Raw genomic sequence first — 21,725 nt, forward strand, 5'->3', positions numbered from 1 at the left:
CTTGGAGGCAGAGTCTGATCATTCTAACTTTCACTACTGTGCTGGCTGAAGAGATTGGGAGGATGAGAGGCTGAAGCTGGCTAAAGAGTTTCGGAAAGAGCTCTGGGGGAACCAAGAAGAGAGATAGGCCTCTAAGAAAGCTAACTGGGCCCAGGAAAAGATTCAGAACTTTGAAAGACTCAATAAAGGATCTGGACTTTAACTCCTGGCTGCATTTTGAGGTGATTATTGAAACTGAACTGAAGTCAAGGCTGCCTCCAGAAGCTCCCCAAGAAATCTGCTCCCAGAGAACAATTACAATTTATACAAGAGAACATTACACTTATCATTAAATTTAGAATCCAATTTATTACTCAGTGATAGTACTCTGTCTAAAAGATGAGCCTGGTAGTGCCTACTACTTTTGGATCTACTCCTTCTCCCTTAGATAGTTACTATTTTGCTTTATTGCTTTTAGTTTGTCGATGCTTTTGTAAACTTCATATTCCTTTCCTTAACATTCAAGTTCTTCAAAATTCTATTCTACCTTATCTTTTAGTATCTTTTCCTCCATGTATTCTATTATCCAGGCAAACTGGATGACCAATTAGTTCCCATTCTATCTCCCACATCATAGCACCTTATGAAGACCATTTATCACAAATTCTCAATGATGAAAGAATAATGCCAAAAATACCTCAGTTTAAAAATTTGGGATTAATAATTTGAGTTAGAAAAAATTTTTATTATTATTATATAAGTCATGGAAGATAAAGATAAATTCATTGATTAAACTTTACCAGTTAACCAAGTGAACTCTAAATATATCACTTTAACCAGAATATACACATATATGTATATGTGTTACAGGCAGATTGATTGAAATAACTGAGGAAATAAAGACTTGAACGTCTGAGAATATTAATTTATCAATTAATGCATGCCAATTACATAACAAATTGGGACCAGATCTCTTCAGATTTAGCCCTGGACCCTGAATACAGGGGAAAACAAATTTTTATGCATTAAAAACAAATAATTAACTGGACATAAACTAGGATACAAGATTACATCATCTGCTTTTTTTTTTTGGGGGGGGAAGATTAAGGGCTTTCTGAATTGGAAGGGGGATGAGTGAGTTTTAAGAGTTGGGAAGGGGGAGAGTGAACATACAGTGCCCTGAAATCAGAAAAAAGATATCCCACTCTTCCTAAATGACTCTATTAAATCAAAGTAATGTGGAAACAGTAATTAAATGACTACTAAAGGATCAGTTTTCAGATAAAACATGTGAATTTCTCAAGATACATGATTGTGAGAAAACTCCTTGAATCAACCTTTGGATATGAATGGGTTTCTGGTCAGCATAATCTAGATCCTTAATTAAGGGTCTCTAAGCAACAAGTAGAAGTGGAAGAAGTTCCTAGACATACAGGATTAGGTTCAAATAATACAATAAAGTTCTCTCACAATTTCAACTATTTAATAAAGTTTTCTCACAAGAGAGAAATGAACTAGACCTATAACTGAAAAGAAAGAGAATCCAGAACTGAGTCACAAGATGGAGTCAGTGTGGTTCACTCAGTTCCCACAATTCCCTTATGTGTTTACAAATATACATAAATATCATATGTATCTGTGTGTATGTATGTATGTGTGTGTGTGTGTATGAATGGGTACACACAGAGTGAAAAGAAAGAATAAGAGGTGATTAGTGCGAATAACAAATATTTCCATTAGGCCTTAAAGTGAGGCAATTTATTATGTTGCTAAAGAGTAAACAGAATATCTGCTAATCTGTGGTTGACTTTAGAGACTTAAGACAATGTCTGTGGTTGGTCTTGCAAAAGAATCAAGATAAACTATGATTCCCAAGGACCAGTGATGAAGCATGATAAGTGACCTCCTAACAAAGAGGAGTTTGGAGATAGAACAAGACATTTTTTAACATAGTCAATGAGAGAATTTGTTACGCTTGACTTCTGCACATTTGTTTCAAGTGGTTTCTTTTTATTTTTCAATTGTGAGTATAAACAGTGGCAAATGCTCTCTTGAGGGAATTTATATCTCTCTTTCCCCCAAAGGGGAAGACTCCAGAGGAAAACAAAAGCCAGTTTTTGAGATTTAAATCCCCTTTTTTCCATAAAGAAAAAAAAAATGGAGGAATATTAGGCCTGTGAAATATTTTAAAAAATGGTTTTTATTAAGCAAGGAAATAAAACATACATACAGGGACTACCAACCTCTATTTACAACCCACCAAGTAATGGATTAGAAGAGTTTAGTTAGCTTTTGGACAAAGCAAATAAGAAATTTGTGGAGAAAGGTGGGCTTAGAAATGAATGAGTCTATGAGATCCATCCCCAAGGGGAGGGAGAGTGAGGAATTCCAGGCATCAAGGCCCTTTGATAGACAAACCAAGTCAAGCTCATAAGGAGATGTTTCTAAAAAGAGAATAATTGTGAAAGCCCTATAACTAGTTAGGGGAGTCCCTGAAGATAAGGTTATCTCCAAAATCTATCAAGTCTTTGAAGACAGGGATATCTCTTGAAAGTCCATAAATCACTAAATGACTCAGGATCTACTTCAAAACTGGTATGAACTTAGTTGACTAAAGAACTTCTGATTTCCTGTCCATCCAGCTAACTCTGTTCTCAGGTATTGCAAATTACTGTTGGCATGTCAGACCAATAAAACCAGTTCTCATACAGTTCTTCTGGTTATCTGGATAATTGGGAGGGCTCAAGCAAATCAAGGTATCCATCTTCACATGGGGGATGAGCATAGTGGAGGAAAATCAAATTTGTTAATTAAAAAACAAAACTTAATTTTTAAGATAAGTGAGGCAAAAAGAAAAAAAACTAAATGTGAGATATAACTATTCAATTTACACTGAATAGGAAGCTAGTTTGAAGATGAGCTCACTTAGGTCAAAAAAAGGTGTGGGGGGAAGCTGTTCTCACTTTACCTCCATACTTACCCCCTTTGAAGTCTTAGTAACTACATTAGGTGATATCCTTTTTCTTTTTTTTTTTTTTTTATGGTATGACATTTATTATTTGGATTATTTATCAAGTTATAACTTATTTTTTTATTATTTTTTTATTCATTTTTCCAAATTATCCCCTCCCTCCCTCCACTCCCTCCCCCTGATGGCAGGTAATCCCATACATTTTACATGTGTTACAATATAACCTAGATACAATATATGTGTGTAAATACCATTTTCTTGTTGCACATTAATTATTAGCTTCCGAAGGTATAAGTAACCTGGGTAGATAGACAGTAGTGCTAACAATTTACATTCGCTTCCCAGTGTTCCTTCTCTGGGTATAGTTATTTCTGTCCAGGTGATATCCTTTTTCAATGCTATAGTTCAATAGAGTCAGAACTTGAAGTTGTTGGGGCAAAGAGTTAGAAGAGGAAGCAAGATAGTCTCTCCATCCTGAGGAGAGAAAGTTTTAATGGTGCACTGTGAAAGGCAATGGATAAGGAAACAAATAACTAATGATTATAAAGACTAATATTTCAATAAGTTTGAGAACCTAGGGCAAGATGGTAGATGAAGTAGAAGATCTCATAAAGTATGGAGGCAGGTCAATGCCTTCTGGGATTCTTTTTCCTTGGTCACCATAGGGTACAGTGGTATAAGGCAGAAGAGAGAGGTAATCTAACTACATAAGTGAGTGAGTCTCTTGGTACTGTAGTGTTAGGGTCCTCAGCAGGTTAACACATCTGAAGTCAGGCTTTTCAAAATCCCTTTATGTTTAAAATAGAGCTACTTGTCTATGCCTTTAAATCCTTCCCCCCCCCCCCCCAGGCAATTGGAGTTAAGTGACTTGCCCAAGGTCACAAAGCCAAGAAGTATTAAGTGTCTGAGATCAGATCGAACCTCAAGTCCTCCTGACTTCAGGGCTGGTGCTAAATGACCCATAAATCCAAATATTATTGAATGGCTCAATAATAGCCCCTGTAGCTCATTGTTTAGGTTTTGATGATTTAGAATGAATGTAAATATAAAATTTTTTTTCTGTTCCAACCAGAAACTCTGAGGTTCTCTTCCTAGATTTATATGGCAAATTGAGCCATCTTTTGTCTCAACTTTTAATTAGCGCTTAATCACTGAATGATCATAGCCTCAGACAAACTGAGACCTGAGAAAGACTTTAATTTAGAAAAGCCAAGGTCATCCACTGAATCCTTTACTATTTCCAGTTTTCTTGAACTTTATTATTGCCATTGCACTTTGAAGAAGTCAGAATAAGACTAGCTTTGGACAGCTCTGACTCACATATCCAATTCACAAGCAAATCAAGATGTCAATCTCATGATGGTTCTCTTCAAGAAGGATGAGTAACAACATATACAATTTTCCTCTCAGCAGATGGAAATTTTGGTTGTTAGCAGAATCTTATATGTATTCTTCCATTGATATTGAAAGATATTTTTCTCTTAATATGTATAGGCAACCAACCTTCAAGCCAACCCAGCATTTTAAGATCAAAACTGAAATAAAATAAGACACTTTAGTCCATCTAACCTTGTACAAAATGAGGGTTTAAATATAATATTGAAAGTATTCAGTACTTAATTAGGTAGATTCACCTCTCCTCATATCCATACAGAAATATGTCTAATCAAGAGGGCAAAATACTCATGAGGACTGAGAATATCCACCAAATCTACAAGATCTTATTCCATATAAATTATCCTCTAGTATGCTCTTAGATGACCAAAAAGCTGTTTCACAACCTGAGGTTACCAAGAAGTGTACCTGGAGCAGAAGGAACTGAGCCTTAGCCTTCATCTCATAGTAGAATTAAGTCCTGAAGTGGCTTCTTTGCCTTTAAGAAAGAAATAACCTAACCTACATGAAGATTGGGGAAGAACTCGATCTTATGACAATAAGCTTTTATATAGACCTTTTCTTTTAATCAGCTGGTAACCTTTGTGGGGATATCAAAGAGTTAGCAAGGATTTTGGGTCACTATGGGATGAATAGGCAATACATTTCATTAGTACATCATTTAGGACAGAATTAAAAGTTATATGTTGACTTGGTATCTCATTGTTCCTGGTCCTACTTGCCAATCAGTGTTTGTGACAGAGTAGAATAGACACTACTAGTAATAAATAGAAATAGTTTTGAGAGAACAATCAATTGGAAAACATATATGAAAGTAATATCATAATAGAGATTCGGACTGTGATACGGAACAACCATAGCAAAACATCCATCACAGATTATAAAACTATACTATTTATTATGTGAATTAACAAGGGGAAAGATGAACTTATAACTAAGCAAGAGAAAGGAGCCATTGGGGAAAGACACTATGAGGTGGAGAGTGCCTCATAGCAGGCTTTGTCCTGAAAGGATTCAGCAAAAATCTTCATCAATATTTTTTATAGGAAATATAACCTTGGGATTTTTTTTCAGGGAAGATGGGGATATAAAGGTGGGAGCAACAATATATATTGAGATATTGAAAGTGCCTTGAAGATACTAACAAAGGCACTCTAGATTTCCAACACAGGTATCTTAAAGGTATCTTAAAGATGCTAATCACAACAATCTGGATGCATTATTGATGGCTTAACTATGATAATAAGACAGTCTGGGAAGCTAAGTTTTCAGGATGAGCAATTTAGCATTTCTTGACCAGGACAGAGAATAAGCAGATTTCAGAATTCACATGATTAGAAGTATCACTCAGTACCCTAATATTGTTGACTTAGCCAATTCAACCCCTATCTGTGAGCTCTGTATCCCTACCTGCAAATTGTCATATTTTTGCTATCTTGAGGAGGAACTTAGATGCAAAAGCCCCAACCTCTTTTGCTAAAGTGGACCTATCTGAATTGTCTTTAAATTATCTATAAAAGCAGTTCTTGAAGTTATTGCTGATTTTCAGTGATCAGCCCATCAATGTGACACTGCATTTTGACATATCTATAATAAATTTTTAATTCTCTTTCTCCTAAGTTTTGACCTACTGATGATATTGAAAATCTAAAGGAAAATTTTCCTTTCAACAGCAGCATAGTCTCATCTGCTCATTAAAGGTACGCCTGTGGTAACGCCTGGCATTCACAAAAGGAGTCTCACATGATGTTAAATCTTGTTTTCTGTTCACATTCCTCATGAGGATAGTAGGAAGAGTTACAGATCTCTTAAGTCCAGTTTTGGCACCAATCTTCACCATGTGTTTCTTTTCCATTTTATCTTTTATCTTAGCCCTCATAGATGCAATATGTATCTTCAAATCTTCAAATCAATTAAATCTTCAAATTTACAATTTCTCTTTGACTTTGCTCTTTAAAATGGTTGCTTCTCACTACTGTTAAGCTTTAATATGTTAAGCATATTAAATTAATGAATAAATTTTGAAAGTCCTGTAGTACCCATAATTGTCTCTATGCTATTTCAAGAAAAAAATCTCCAATTCTTCCTAAATGTCAGTAAAACATTACAAAAAACTGAATATTTGATTATCTATTGAATATTATAGAACAACATTTTGGCATTGGGAAATATCAGTTTGCATGCTTTTTTTTAAAGGTCCTAATAATGGAGAAGGTATTATTTTAGGTTTTTTGTTTGTTTTGGCTTTAGTAAGTTTTCCAATTTGCCTTAAAAATAAGGAAAATAAAACATTAATTTTGAACTTAGCTAATGTTATCTAATTGTTTCTTTTATTTACTCTTTACTTAAGGTGTACTTGAATAAAGTATGTCTTTACTCCACAAAGTAGGGAGCGATGATGGGGCAAGGGTGTACTGATTTATTCATTTTGCAGATGAGGAAACTGAGTCCTAGAATGGTTAAATCACTTGTATTGGGTCACATAGCACAAGTGGCAATATTTGCACCCCAGTCTTCTTGATTCCAATTCCAATATCCTACCAGCTATACCTTGCTTCCTCTTATAGTACAGGACAAGTATATTTAATTTGGAATTAGAGGACAAAGATTCAAATTCTGACTCTACCATTTACTATCTATGTAATCTTGGACAATTCAATTAACATCTCTGGGTCTCATTTTCCTCATCTACAAATGAGAGGAATTGGATTAGATGGTCCCTTTATATTAAGTATATTAGAATTCTAAGATGAAATTGTGCAGGCTACCTAAGAGAGGGGCTAAATAGTAACCAAGACAAGAGTGGCTAACAGCAGCTGTTAATACTGTATTAAGACATTTAAGATGACAGCATTTTAAGAGCATGACCCCTTTCACCAGAGAATAATGACAGCTATAGAGTCCATAGCAGGATCTACAGAGGGACAGGACTCCTGGAAACCATCCTTATTTGAAAAGTTCCTCTTTGCTATGTTTATTCTCTATACACCACCATGTCTTAAATCCAAATCACTCTGGCTTTCATTGAATGGTCAACAATATATTCTAAATCAAGTCCCACTTGGACATTATTTGGGCCTGACTGGCTCAGAATAAATGTAATAGCAATTGTTTCTGTTTTGGCCAGAAATTCTGAGAGTCTTCCCCTCCCAGAGTGATTTTTCTTTTTTGCTAGGTAAAAGAGAACATTTTCTGCCTTACTTCTTACCTAGTCTTAATCAGTAGTTGGGCATTGCCTCAGTCAAACTGAGACCTATTAAAGTCCTTAATTTTAGAAAGTCAGGGTCTTCCACTGCATCACTCTCTGATCCTGATCTGTATCTGGCCACTGGACCCAGATGGCTATGAAAGAGAATTGATGAAGATTCTCATCATCTCATGCCTGATAGTTTGCTGGTAGGTTTCCCTATCTCAACCATCAAAGTGATTTTCCTAAAGGACAGATCCAACCATGTCACCCTCCTACTCAATAAACTCATGGTTCCTATCATTTCCAGGAGCAAATACAAAATACTCTGTTTGACATTCAAATCCTTTTATAAACTAGTGCCTTCCTACCTTTCCAGTCCTAACACCTTACTTCCCAATATGCATTCTTCAATGCAGTGACATTGGTCTCCTACCAGTTATATACACAAAATACTCCATCTTTTGGCTCTGGGAATTTGCTCTAATTGGCCTGAAATGTTCTTCAACCTAAACTCCCTCCTACTGACTTTCCTATTTTAAGTCCCAATTAAAATCTCATCTTTTACAGGAAACCTTTCCTAATTCTACTGTTAGTTATATCTTATTTGTCCTATACATAACTTTCTTTGTATATATTTGTTTGCATGTTGTCTCCTCTATTAAATTGTAAGTTATTTGAAGGCAGGGCTGTTTTTTTACTTCTTTTTGTATCACCAGCTCCTTACATAGTGTTGGCACATAGAAGGAGTTTAATAAACATTGATTGATTGACATAAGAACAATAAGAGTATGAGCAAGTTGTTCTCAAAAGAAGACAAGCAAACTATCAAAACCATATGGGAAAAAAGTTCTAAATCCCCTAATAATGCAAATTAAGACAACTCTTAATTTCTACCTCATGCTCAGTAAAATTGACAAGGAAAATTACAATTGTTGGAAGCATTACAGACATTTGGGAACACTAATACTCTTGGCTGAAGCTGGCATCTGAAAAGCAATGTGAAAATCTACTCACATGTCTCAATGCCATTACTAGCTTGATTCCCTAAAGAGATCAAAAAAAGAGGAAAAGGACTCATAACTACAAAAATATTTATAGCAGTAAAAAATTGGAAATAAATTACATTTTCATTAATTGAGGAATGGTTGAACAAATAAATTATGGCATATGAATATAATTGAATACTACACGAAACATCAAAAAAAAATTCAGTAACCTGAGAAGACCACAAGTGTAAAGTAGTGTGGAATTAAGTGATCAGATCCAGAAGTATTTATGCAAAGATCAACATCATTGTTAAAACCAAATTTGAAAGACTTGAGAGTTCTGGTTAATGCAATCAGCAGTCACAATTCCAGAAGACCAATAATGAAACATGTCTCCCATCTCTTTTTGGAGAAGCAAGAAATAAAAAATATAGAATGAGACATCTCATGACCATCAAAACATAGTTTTGTTTTTCTTGGCTATATTTTTGCTTTATTAGAGGATTTTTATTTGAAGGAGGGGGAAATTGGGAAAGAGTAATTGAATAGTGATAATGAAAAAGAAAAAAGGAAAGAAAAGAAAACATAAATGGAACATATAAAAAACAGAGACAAGAAGGGATTAAAGTAGGGAAACAAACAATCTGGCAGTATTCACATTATCTCATTAAGTTTAATTCATATTAAAAGAAACAAACTATATAGAGTAAATTTTGGTGCTATATATAATTTTCATATATCTGATCTTTCTTGTGTATGTAAATATTTGCTGATAATTTTCTAAAATCTAAACTTTTTCAGAAAAAAACAAACTTTTAAAAGTTAGAAAACATTGAAGGTCAATCAGCAAGAAAAAATCTGTTAAATTCAAATCATTTTCTGAAAACAATATCCTTTCATTCATCTCTCCTGTCACACATAACCAATTATTGAAATGCATTCAGAAATACTTTAGGGATTACTCCATCAATGCAATGTTATCTGCAAACAGGAACATTTAAAAAACTTCACCATTTATAGGAAATATATCTTCCATTTTGACTTTTATAAGACATGTTCTGTACTTCTAGCAAATGCCTTTAGGGAGTATATAACTCTTTGTTTTATGCCTCACTTAATATTCCAAGCAGAAAGATCAGTATGAACAAAGACAAACACCCTAGGTCTGTCTGGGAACTAGCAAGTGGAAAAGAAGGCTAAGAATAAATCATGTAGGACTTTATCTTTTACATTCTCCCCAGTGGGCAAAAACAACAGTAGCTAGTTATACTAAATTCCAACACTGATGCCTCTTTTTGTGGTAGAGGTGACCTTAGAATTCCTGAAAGTCTTAAGTTAGTAGAGGGCCAGCTTTGATAGTCCTACCAAATTGTATAAGTCTGGCAATTAAATTAAATATTGCTGGAGTTGTGGAAAAGTAGGCACACTCATTCATCTCTGATTTAATTGCAGACTTGGAGAATTTTATTTTTGTTTTTTGTCTTTTTAAAGTGATCTTACGGTAAAATTTTTCAAAATATCACTCTGACCCAATAACTTCACTGTGAGAAATATAGCCTAAAAGTGTTATCAATAACAATAACAACAAAGGAGGGAGCTTTTCAAAGATTTTTTCATAGCATGCTTATTTGTCATTTTCAAAAGCCATTAAACTAAGTATCTGACAGTAGGAAGCAGTTAATTATATTGGTACCTTATTGTATTGTAATATAATGCAAGTAAGATTGACAAGTATAAGGAATACAAAGTAATCTAGGAAGGTTTTTAGGAAAAATAGCCAAACACTCTGTTCCCTCCAACAATGCCTATCCATAGCTACCCATTCCGTGCAAGTATTGTTTATTTTATTCCATAATTTTGCTACATGAATACTACCCAGCATATTGGAAGCTTTTCTTTATTCCTCTTAACTTTGGGAGGACACCTGTGGAGCACAAAACAACCTATCATTTAGCACTCACTCTCTCCAGAAGATCAAGCCCATCTTTTTTTTTTTTTTTTTTAACATATTAATTAACATCTTTCAGAGACCTAAAAACAACAATGATATGGGACTGAATTAGAACATATAACAAGTAAGAAATATAAAGAACTGTACTAAAAGATACCATTAAATAAATTTATAAAATAATTTAGAGTGAAAAAAGCAGAACACACAAAAAACCAAACCTAACTTCCTAATAGAAAATAAGTTCCTTGACAATAAGGAATTTTTTTTTCTCTTTAAATTTGTATTCACATACACAAACACACACATACACACCCCCCTCACAATGCTTGCTTGACTTAATTAAACACCACAAGTGCTTTATAAAAACTTGTTGATTGATTAATTGATTAATAAAAATACTCATTAAAAAAAGAAAAGTGAAAAAGAATGAATAAACAAAAAAATTCTGAGGAGATGGGGCAACTAAATGGCACAATGGAAGGGCAACCCTGAAGTCAGGAGGAACTGAGTTAAATGTGACCTCAGACACTTACTACTTCCCAGTTGTGTGATCTTGGGCAAGTCACTTAACCCCAATTGCCTCAGGGGAAAAAATCTGTGGAGAACTCAATGGAAGTGGCTGAAAAGTTATTGATATTTTATACATTGAAATAGACATTTAACTGTTAATGCTATATAGAATGTTTAACCAGTTGCATTACCATTTAACATTTTGTGTAATAAATCTTTTCCTTGGGAAAAAAAAAAAGATTGGTGGAAGAATTGCTCTATCTAGCTATATCTGGGAATAAAATACTTTATTCATAGTAGCCAATAGTCAATAAATATTTATTAAGCAACTTCTATGACAGACACTGTGCTAAGTGCTAAGGATACAAATACTAACTAAGAAAGAAATGGTTTTAGATATGAACTTGATGGACTTAGAACATATTAAGAAAAAACAAAATAGAAAAAGTTGAAAAACAGGGGAAAAGAGGGAAGATGAGAAGGTACACAAAGAAGAGGCAAAGTAGAGAAATCAGTCAAAGAACACCAGCCTTTACTAAACAATATAGATAGATAGATATAGATATGAATAGATAAATGTGTATAGAAATAGATCTGTATAGATGTTAATAGATATAGATTTAGATATGTGAGCTTGCTCTTATCAAGAAGAAGTTTTAGTCACTTTTCCCTAGAAAAGTGGAGTTAAGATGACCAGTGGGTGGCCTTGAAGAGATAAGCCTCGGAGCTCGGCCCAGCTAGAGAGCAAGGATCAAAGATTGCATACCCAACACTCACTATAATACCTTTAGATAATGAAGAAATGTTCTGCACATATGTCGATAAGACCAGTGGTCAGTGTTCAGTTGAGACTGCCATTTACCATGAAACTGGTAGATCAAAGTATCCATGGAGATGTAACATCTAGCAGGCAGCAGGCTTAGTGATATCAATAGTCCTAGAGCATCAGAGGCATTCATTGCCATTCCATTCTTGCACTCTAAGCATGTAGGTTCCCTACATATATGTCTTCTTTCCCCACTTATACTATTTATAGAACACAATGCCCTAAACTTATGGGGGAAAATGTCCTATTACAACCATAAACATGTGTAGAACATTCCATTGAGGTGTGACCCCAGAAATTTTCTTTTATTTTTAAGGTATTTATTGAATATAAAATCATAAAGGACATTGTTTTTATTCCTCAAAACAAACAAACAAAACAACTAAAACATTTTTAAATACAAGCAATACTTTACATTTAAATATATATAAACAAAAAAAGAGAGAGAGAAAATAAATTCTCTTCAAAATCTTGAGACATGAGGGTATATCTGGAAGTTCATCTAGTGTATCTTGTATTATGCCTAAATTATAATTATAATTTTTCTTATTTTTCTATTTCATTAAAAGCTTTTAGCTTTTTTTGTGTTCTGCTTTTTTCACTCTAAATTATTTTATAAATTTATTTAATGGTATATTTTAGTACAATTCTTTATATTTCTTACTTGTTATGTGTTCTAGTTCAGTCCCATATATGATTTTAGTTCTCTAAAAGATGTTAATTAATATGTGAAAAAACTGGTTAATAATCATAATAACTAACATTTACGTATGACTTATTACATGTTAACATGGTGCTAAGAGCTTTAGAATTACCTCATTTGATCATCACAACAGTCCTACAGATGAGGAAACTGAGTTAAGATATTTCCCCAATATTTTTTTTTAAACAAGTGTCTGAGGCCATGTTTGAACTCAGATCTTCCTGACTCCAGGCCCAAGGCCCTCTCCACTATGCCACAAAAAATCAAACACAGTAGCTATGATTTTGAGGTGTAGATTTGCAAAGTACCTAGAGTAGCTAATCTTGCACAAGCAAGAAATGTCCCCGAGGTGCTACACTGCTATCAGTTCCCGTGAACTAATATCCATGAGTTTAATTTAAGAAATAGATAGCAAAGTGTGCTCTTTATGTGCATCCTTCTGGCATAAATTTTATTTGATGAAAGTATAGAACCCAAAGCATTGCCTCTTTCCCTTACTCCTTTTTTGTTGGAGATTGGGATAAACAGAATACTTTATAATGTAGCTGATCAGCATAGATTTAATTTGGAATATTTAATGCTAACAATGAGCAGTGAGGGATGAAAAAGAAAATAAACTTGAAATATACATAAGAAGCATTTCAAGTACCATCTTCTAGTCTGTGATGATTTGATTTTTTTGTCAAAGCATCTTCATATGATGGGGAAAATTAGACTTCCCATCATGAACTCCAAAACTAGAAGGCCTGGAGGTTATGCTTACAAATAAAGCAAATATTTATTTTCTCTTTTCATAATAAAAGGTCTTAAGAGAGAATAAGCTATGTCTATGAGTGTAATATTGCCACTTCATTAACTGTTCAATTTTAGCCAAGCCTTTTTCTCTCAGATTTCTTTTTTTGTCTAATTGGAGTAAATTGCCTGAAGTTCAAGTTCCAGCTTCCTCTCTAGATTATCATTCAATATTCCATGATTTCAAAACATCTTCCAGCACTAATCTTTACTGTTTAGTGAATCCAAGGATTCCTGTTATTCTGTCATTTTATGTCCTGTGATTCTAAGATCTTTCCCTAATCTAACATTTGCTAAATCTATAGATTTTTAATCCATATTACATATACTTTATTACATATTACAAGAGTAATAGAGCAGAGGTGGAGTCAAAATGGCAGAGTAAAGACAGGAACTCTCCTGAACTTTCCCCCAAACCTCTCCAAATACCTTTAAATAATGATTCTAAACAAGTTCTAGAATGGCAGAACCCACAGAAAGATGGAATGAGACAATTTTCTGGTCCAAGATAACTTAATAGTTTGGTAAGAAAAGTCTGTTGCATCAGTGAAGGCTGTGCCAATCAATACAGGTCTGGCCCCAACCAGGGATAAGACTCAGGGCGAATGAATCAGTGGCAACACTGGCAATTTCCAGACCTCTTAGCTTATAGGTAGTGAGAGGAAGTGAGAGGATTGAATATGAATTCTGGCTCATAGCCAGAAGATAAACAGAGGTTCCTTTGCTAGTACCAGAGGCCTTTTATTTCTTGCCCATCCTTGGAGCTGGGTCACAATCCTGGGTCTCAAAATGTGGGTTCAGTTCACTAACTTTAAAAAAAAATTTGGTCAAGTAGAATCAAAATTAAATTAAATTAGAATGACTTGGGGCAAGGAAAATTGAACAGGAGTGGGAAAATTCATTTTCTGCTACAGTGATTTTTAAGTCATATATTCAACTAATCTTAGAGATCAAAGATGCCTTAAAAATAATTTCATCTATCCCAAACATAACAGACAAAACCTTCCTATATGATTCCCAATAAATGAAAACTTAGTGGTGGGGAATTTGCCGGACTAGATGATTATTCTTAGGAACCTAAACTGAGTTCAGGAGGAAAAGGTCTAAAGCCAAGCAGAGATCACATGAAGGAAACATCACACAGAGAGAAAGGCATGGCAATTATGTTTGTCTCCTACATTATAACAACCTTAATTGTGTCTGTTTAGGCAGAACACCATCTTAGGCTCTGGAGCTATTCCACATGAATGCAAAACACAAACATTGACCTCAAAGAAAAGAATCCTAGAACTTGAGGCTGAATGATCAGGGGGAGATTTCCATCTAGAGCATACATGGTAAAGAGACATGGTAAAGAGACATTCCTAGATAAATAGCTTTTCTTTTGAAAATAGAACATTTCAGGGGGATGAGCACTCTTCTCATTGAAGAGCTGAAGAGAGATTCTTGAAGAATTATGGTCTACACTGATCAGCTTATATGCTCTTCACTGTGTATAAACCAATCACTATCACTAGGAAACCATAATGTGTTGTAAGATGAAATCAATCATACTGAACCATGCTAAACTAGATAACCACTGTCTCATCAATTCCACTTAGTAAGTACCTTGTAAGCATTCTTGTTTCAGGTTCAGAATTCTGGCCCATAACATAAATTAACCAAACTAATTTGAATAAATGTCAAGGAGATTTTGTAAAAAGGTTACACCAAATTACAATGGACTACATGTCATTATAGGAGAAAAGGAAAAACAAATATAACAAAATTGGGGAGTAGAGGTGGGAGGGGAAATAAAGTCCTTTGTTTCAAAGATTAAACTGACCTTAGGGCAATAATTCAAAATGTTGGAAAAATAAACAATTTCATTTACTTTAAATATATGTCTTACAGTGGTTGGAGATTGGAGCCATTTTCTTTGACAGAAAACATAACTCCCTTTTCTTTACATGTGCCAAGCCATTCTTCCAGCTTCCTCCTTAAGGCAGACTTAAGTGCATTGAAGTTTAATCTATCCAGGTTTTAGTGGCTATTATCTACCAGTTCCCCAGGCATTCTCAATCCTTTCTCAGTGCCTCTCCCTCCCTTCTCTACCTCCTTTCTTTATATGTTCCTTAAAATGCCCTAACTTCCAAAACCTCAATATAATTAGCTCTCATAACATATTTCTCCATTCTACCTCAACCATATACAGGGATGGTCATACTCTTGATCTTGCCATCACCTACAAGTGACCCTCTTTCATGACCAAATGTCTTTATCTGATCAAAATCATTCTCCTTTTTCTCCTTATCTTATATTCCCTAAATATAGTCTCACCATCTTTTCTTTTACTACAGCCAGATGAAGTTGAAAGTTCCCTTTCATTTACATGTAACCCTTGGTCCTATGCCATTCTATCTTTTCTGACAGATTACCTCCACTATCACTCTCACACTATTACTTCCCTAATCTTCAGTCTCTCCCTATCTACTGGCTCCTTCTTTAATGTTCATCAAGTCTCCCTCAACCTTTAAAAAAATCTTCACTAGATTCTACTGGCTCTGTGAGCTACCCTCCTATATTGCTTTCTCAGTTAAACTCTTTGAAAAAGCAGTTTACACTACATAACCCCATTTCTTCTCATTCAGTCTGGTTTCTGAGCTCATCATTTAATTATAGGTTCTCTCCAATGTTATAAGTAATCTTGTAATTGCCAAATGTAATGTCCTTTTCTTAGTCTTCCTCCTTGATTTCTTTGAAGCGTCTTACTGTTTGACCATCTTCTCTTGGGTACTGTCTCCTCTTTGAGCTGTCATAGCACTGTATTCTCTTGTTTTTCTACCAATCCAATAGTTGTTTCTCCATCTCCTTTGCTCAATACTTAGATTTGTCATTACCCTGATGGTATCTATTAAGATTTTACATAAGATCATCTTTCCTTTTCTCTCTGTGTTCTCTAATCATCTCATCAGTGTTCAACAACCATCACTATATTGGTGAAAACTAGATTTACATATCTATCTATAATTTCTCTACTGAGACCCAGTCCCATATCATTGATTGCCTATTGGACATTTTAAAGTGAATATCCTGTCAGTATGCCCCAAAACCCACCCCTCTTCTAACTTTTCCATTATCTTTTATGATTACCACAATCCTTCCAATCACCCACATTCAATATTTTATGTCATCCTTGACTCTTCACTTTTCATTTCAATCAGTTGCTAAATTCTGTTTCTATCTCTGTGATATCTCTTGAATATTTCCTGTTCCTTAATCATACAGCCACCACCCTAGTTCAAACCTTCATTATCTCTAATCTTGATTATCATAATAGCCCCCTCAGTGGTCTCCATACCTCAAATCTCTCCCCATTTAGAGTGTAGAAGAATTCAGACTAAGAACTTAGACCAGTTAACAAATATTCATTATTATCCACATTATTCATTATTATCCACAAGGAGAAAACCATAAATGCCAATGAGCAACTGTCTCAGTCTGCGGTACCTATTACTCTAAACACATCACACATTTGGATAGAAAACACCATCTGATGTTAAATTCTTCTTTCTATTTTTTTTCTCTCCCATAGTTTTCCCTTCTAGTCTAATTCATTCATGTTCTAAATAAATAAATAAATGAAAAGAGCTTAAGTGGAGATCAGTTAATATTTGTTATTATTAATATTAATATAATTAATATTATTACCAAAAAGAGAAGACTATAGAGGCCAATGCAGAACTGCCTCAGTCTGTATTCTCCATTTCCCTCTTTCTAGGGCATTAAACAGTTGGGTAGCTCCGGAACCCCTTAGGAATATGAGCTTTAGACAAAGAGTTAGTGTGGCACCAAGAGGAGACTGATCCATTATATAATGGGGGGAAGATAACAGTATAGTTGCAACTAGTAAAATGAAGAAGGTATTTTTCTAAATTGCTTAATAAGCAGTGAGAAACAGGAGCAGAGACATATATTATGTGTAGCTCTATCTAGCGAGATGCAAGGAAAGAAGGGAGAATATGTAATTTTGGAGGACAAGGAGATGTGTAAAAAATTCAAGAGACGCCATTTCTGGGTAATTAATGAGTTTATTAATCATGCTAACACAGGTAGCAGAGAATTGATCCACACTTGCTGCATCTCAGCTTCAGAGTTGTAATGAATACGCAAATCATCTGCAAACAAAAAAGCATATACTAAGTCTCCCTCCATTAGTGTGCTAACCACACCTCCTCTTCCCGCAGCTGTGTCTGGGGAGTTTTGGATGCTGGCAAAAATTTTTTAAAAAGCACTTTCTTCACAACAACCCTCTGAAATGTCTCCCTATTCTATAGATGAAGTGTCAGAGAAGAGTAGAAAAATAGATATTCCTGGGGTCACACAGCTAATTGTCATATCCGAGTATAACATACATCCACCCTTCACTCCTTTAAAAAATATTTTTTGCCTCTTTCTCCTAAAAAAAGAGATAGAAAAGTTCATTAATTGAAGGTCCTGGTTATTCAGAGCTTTCCTGCACTTTATTATAGCAAGTTATTTCCAATGATTACTATAATAATTCAATACAGGAACATTTCAAAAGAAACAAAAGCCCTCTGGAGATGAAATCATAAAGTCAAACAAAGAAGGAAACAACATAGAGTAAAATAACAGAACTGAAATACAATGGCTTAGTGTTTCAATGCATCTAAGAACCAAAGGATGCCTGTGAACCAGCAAGAGTCATTCAGCTCTGGATGATGACATGTTAGGCAGGGGTGATCTCACCAGGTTTAGTATCTGGGCAATCAGTCTTCCAGCTCAAAGTGACATGAGCCTAATTAGGCTTTTTTTTTTTTTTTTAAGTGAAACAATTGGGGTTAAGTGACTTGTCCAGGGTCACACAAACTAGTAAGCCTAAGGTTGTATTTGAACTCAGGTCTTGTGCTCTATCCACTGAATCATCTAGCTATCCCCTAGGCTCCAGGAAGCTTTCACAATTCTCCAGTGCCATTTTCTGATTCACAGAGTCAGCTGGGCCAAACTAGTCTCTAACCTGTGAGTGGCTGGAGCCAAAAACAGAAAGCGGAAAAACAAAAGATTCAGGAATAGAACATATGCTTATTTTCAAAGAAATGGAAATGACTTGCAAGGAAGAACATGTGCTACTAGTAGCCCTGCCCCTGGTGAGGGCGGGGGGAGCTTGGTTTAGTGTGGTCAAATATCAATACTTAGACCAATGATTGTGCAAAGCTGTAGATCTGGCATTGAGAATAACAACATGGCAAGGGCTTGTCTGGGTTCAGATAACATCTGGTACTGGTCAAAGCAGTACAATCATTGTTTTTGCCAGAGGGGCAAGATCATTGTTATTACGCCAGCCACATGAAGAAGCATGCTTGCTAGGCCTTCAGTCTTAGAAAACAGATGTCTTAATACCTTGGCAACAGGATTTTTGTGATTGCTATTGTTTCATTATTCTTAAAAAAGGAAAAGAAAATAAGTCTAGAATTTGAATTGGGCCTCATGTAATCTTCAAGGTTATGACAATATCAGATTTATTTTCTCTATTTCTTCAGCTCACCCTCTATTTATAATGAGGGAGAAATGGTATTCTTCCCCCTTTTAAAAGATTGTAATCTTTCTACTTTTTATTTCTTTATATAATTGAAGAACCAGTGCAAAACAGTTTTGTTGACCTAAAAGGTTGTTGTTTTTTTTTTTCTTTTTAAATAATAACCGGTTCAGCAGGTGTCAGACTAGGTGCATGCTGGGTCATAAATCTAAAAGTTTCAGCACATGCAGAGAATGAATCAATGAGGGAAATAGTTTTTTAAATCCTTTTATTAAATATAATCATTCAGATAAGCACTGCTCTCCAAGTCCCTATATAAATAGGGACTTATAAAAGTGGAATAACAAGAACAGCTCCTTCTTAATATCATTTGATAGCATATGATTTAACATAAAGTTGATTTTGATGCTATTAGTTATCTTCATTCCTGGTCTCCAAGATTGCCCTGCATGTGCCTAAAGCATTAATGCCATATATTTCAGTTACTCCCTTAGGGTCCAAAGTCTGGAAAAGACAAACAATATTTAAAGAGAGTAGCATAAAACCATACATTGAAATCAAAACTCCCAGCAGTAATTAATATAGCCAAGTAAATAACTTCTCTCTAAAGGAAAGAAAGAGAAAGATTTGTCATTGGCTCTTGGCTAGTCAGTTATAAAGTTCCAATTTGGCATTAATGTTCTATCTGATCCTGCCTATTGTTTTCATGATCCTATTCTCTCTCCAAGATAGCTCCCCTGAAACTTCCTGGACTGGTTTTCCCTGTTTTTTTTTTTTTTTTCCCCAGAAGTCTATTCAAGTTCAAAGTCAAAACCAGACCACAAGAAATTAGAGAGCTCTTCTTGGTTGTCTGCCTTGCTAGCAGGCAAATTCCTTCAAACTCCTTGAGTTTTCATGGCATTGCCTGTGGGTGTGACAAAAGCAAGTAACAAGTGCTTCACAACCCTGTGAATTACAATTATCACTAACACCATTTTACAGATGAAGCTGAGAAGTAGAAATGGGAAGTGAGCTACCGACATTTCATAGCTATTTATTGGTAGAACAAACAAAAAAACAAAAACTTGGCTTCCAGTCTAGTGAACTCTTGACTAAGATTAAAGAGTTGTGCCAATGATAAGGAAGATGAAAGAAGGCATAAGGTAAACCAGGAGATAGATATGAAATTCCTGGAGTAGTGCCTGATAAGAATTTGGAACTATGGGCCAGAAAGCAAAAAAAAGTTCCATAGCTCATAATATATAAATATATTATTAACAAAAAATATATGTCTAAAATTAAAGGGAAATTAAAGAGAAGCTAAAGAGAAATTACTACCACTGTCTAGCTTCCAAAAGGTTTTCCTATCTGGCAAAAATATGCACAATTCATGTTCCAAATTTTAATACCTGAGGAAAGATCTCTTTAAAAAGTTTCATATCTACAAAAAGTCTAAACCACTTTCCCTACTTACTACAATTTGTCAATGACCTATTACGTTAGCTCTAATGCTGATCTCAAAAGCAAAAAGCTTCATTTCCTCATTTATTTGGTAATATAAATTTCAAGTAGCATGTCAAATAACCCTGGGCTCAATAGCCATTTAGTTGTGTATTGGCTATTTTTTAAACAATAAATTTAGGATCAAATTAGATGGCACTCTTTGCTCTCTAGAGAAAGGCAAAACATTCTGAAATATTATCTTACAGTTCTGCTTGAAAACAACACAATTCAATTTAATTTAAACATTTATTAACTATCTACTATATACTAGGCCCTGTGCTAGGTTGATGGAAAGTACAAAATTCAGACTTATAGATGCAATGGGGTCTTGTTCAATAAAATTTCATTCCTAGAACATACACACTGTACTCAGCTTGCTGTCATATGAAAGAAGTGAATTCTGCTTCAAGAAAGTCATAATGAGGTTTAATGATTTGGAGTATCCATAGACCTATCACAATTCTGTAATTGGTTCCTGTCTGTTAAGTTTGTTGTCCTTCGTTCTCAGAGGACCAAAATTCTATTACTAAATTAGAGTTGAGTTAGTGTCTGACTGGCTGATCATATCAATACAAGCTAGGACTGCTCTGCTATAAGTCAGACACAAATAGCTGTCATGAACATTTGGGGAAGCTTCTCTAATTTTGAGCACCTGGCATTTCTTTTAGGTTAATTCAATTCTGCTTTGCTCACAGAGCACAGCACCTTCTCAAGGACACACCATGTTGGGAGGTCCTGTGCAAGTGTCTCCCATGTCATAAATCAACTCTAAAGTTAAGAGATTCCTTAAGAATGTCCTCATCTTGCTTTAAAAAGCAATTTTTGCATGAGTCAAAAGATATCACTATACCATTTTTTTTTTTTTTACCATTTCTATCTATCTCAAATCCCTGTGGTGATGGGTGACAACGCAGCAGGTGCAGATTTACTGTGAAGCCACAATTCTGCACACAGGTAATCCACGCCAGAGTCACCTCACTAGAAGCAGTAGTGAGATTTGGCAGTCTCCTGAGGTCTGAACAAAGGTACCCTAAAAACTGTCTGCTTACCAAACCTTGGCCTGATTACCACAACAGGTAGGGATACCACTGCATTTGCAACACTAAAAGCTCCATTTGTACACGGAACATGTGTACACTTAAGAGACAACACAAATCTAGTAGACCTGAAAGAACAGCTCATGTAGCAAGGAAACTAAACAGGTATTGCATACAAATAGCTTTGAAACAAGACTGACAAATGAGGGCCTGCTTTATGGTAAAGAGATGAGCTATTGATTAGCTACTGAGAACTAGAGTGCATCCAAATGGCACTAACCAACCAAAATAAGGTTTGTTTGTTTTTTCCTTTTTCCTGCCAGGTTCTACTCAAATAAGGTGCAATATATTTAAAAGGGTTATTGTC

Source organism: Sminthopsis crassicaudata, chromosome 2 (genome assembly GCF_048593235.1).
Source record: "Sminthopsis crassicaudata isolate SCR6 chromosome 2, ASM4859323v1, whole genome shotgun sequence".
Lineage (NCBI taxonomy): Eukaryota > Metazoa > Chordata > Mammalia > Dasyuromorphia > Dasyuridae > Sminthopsis > Sminthopsis crassicaudata.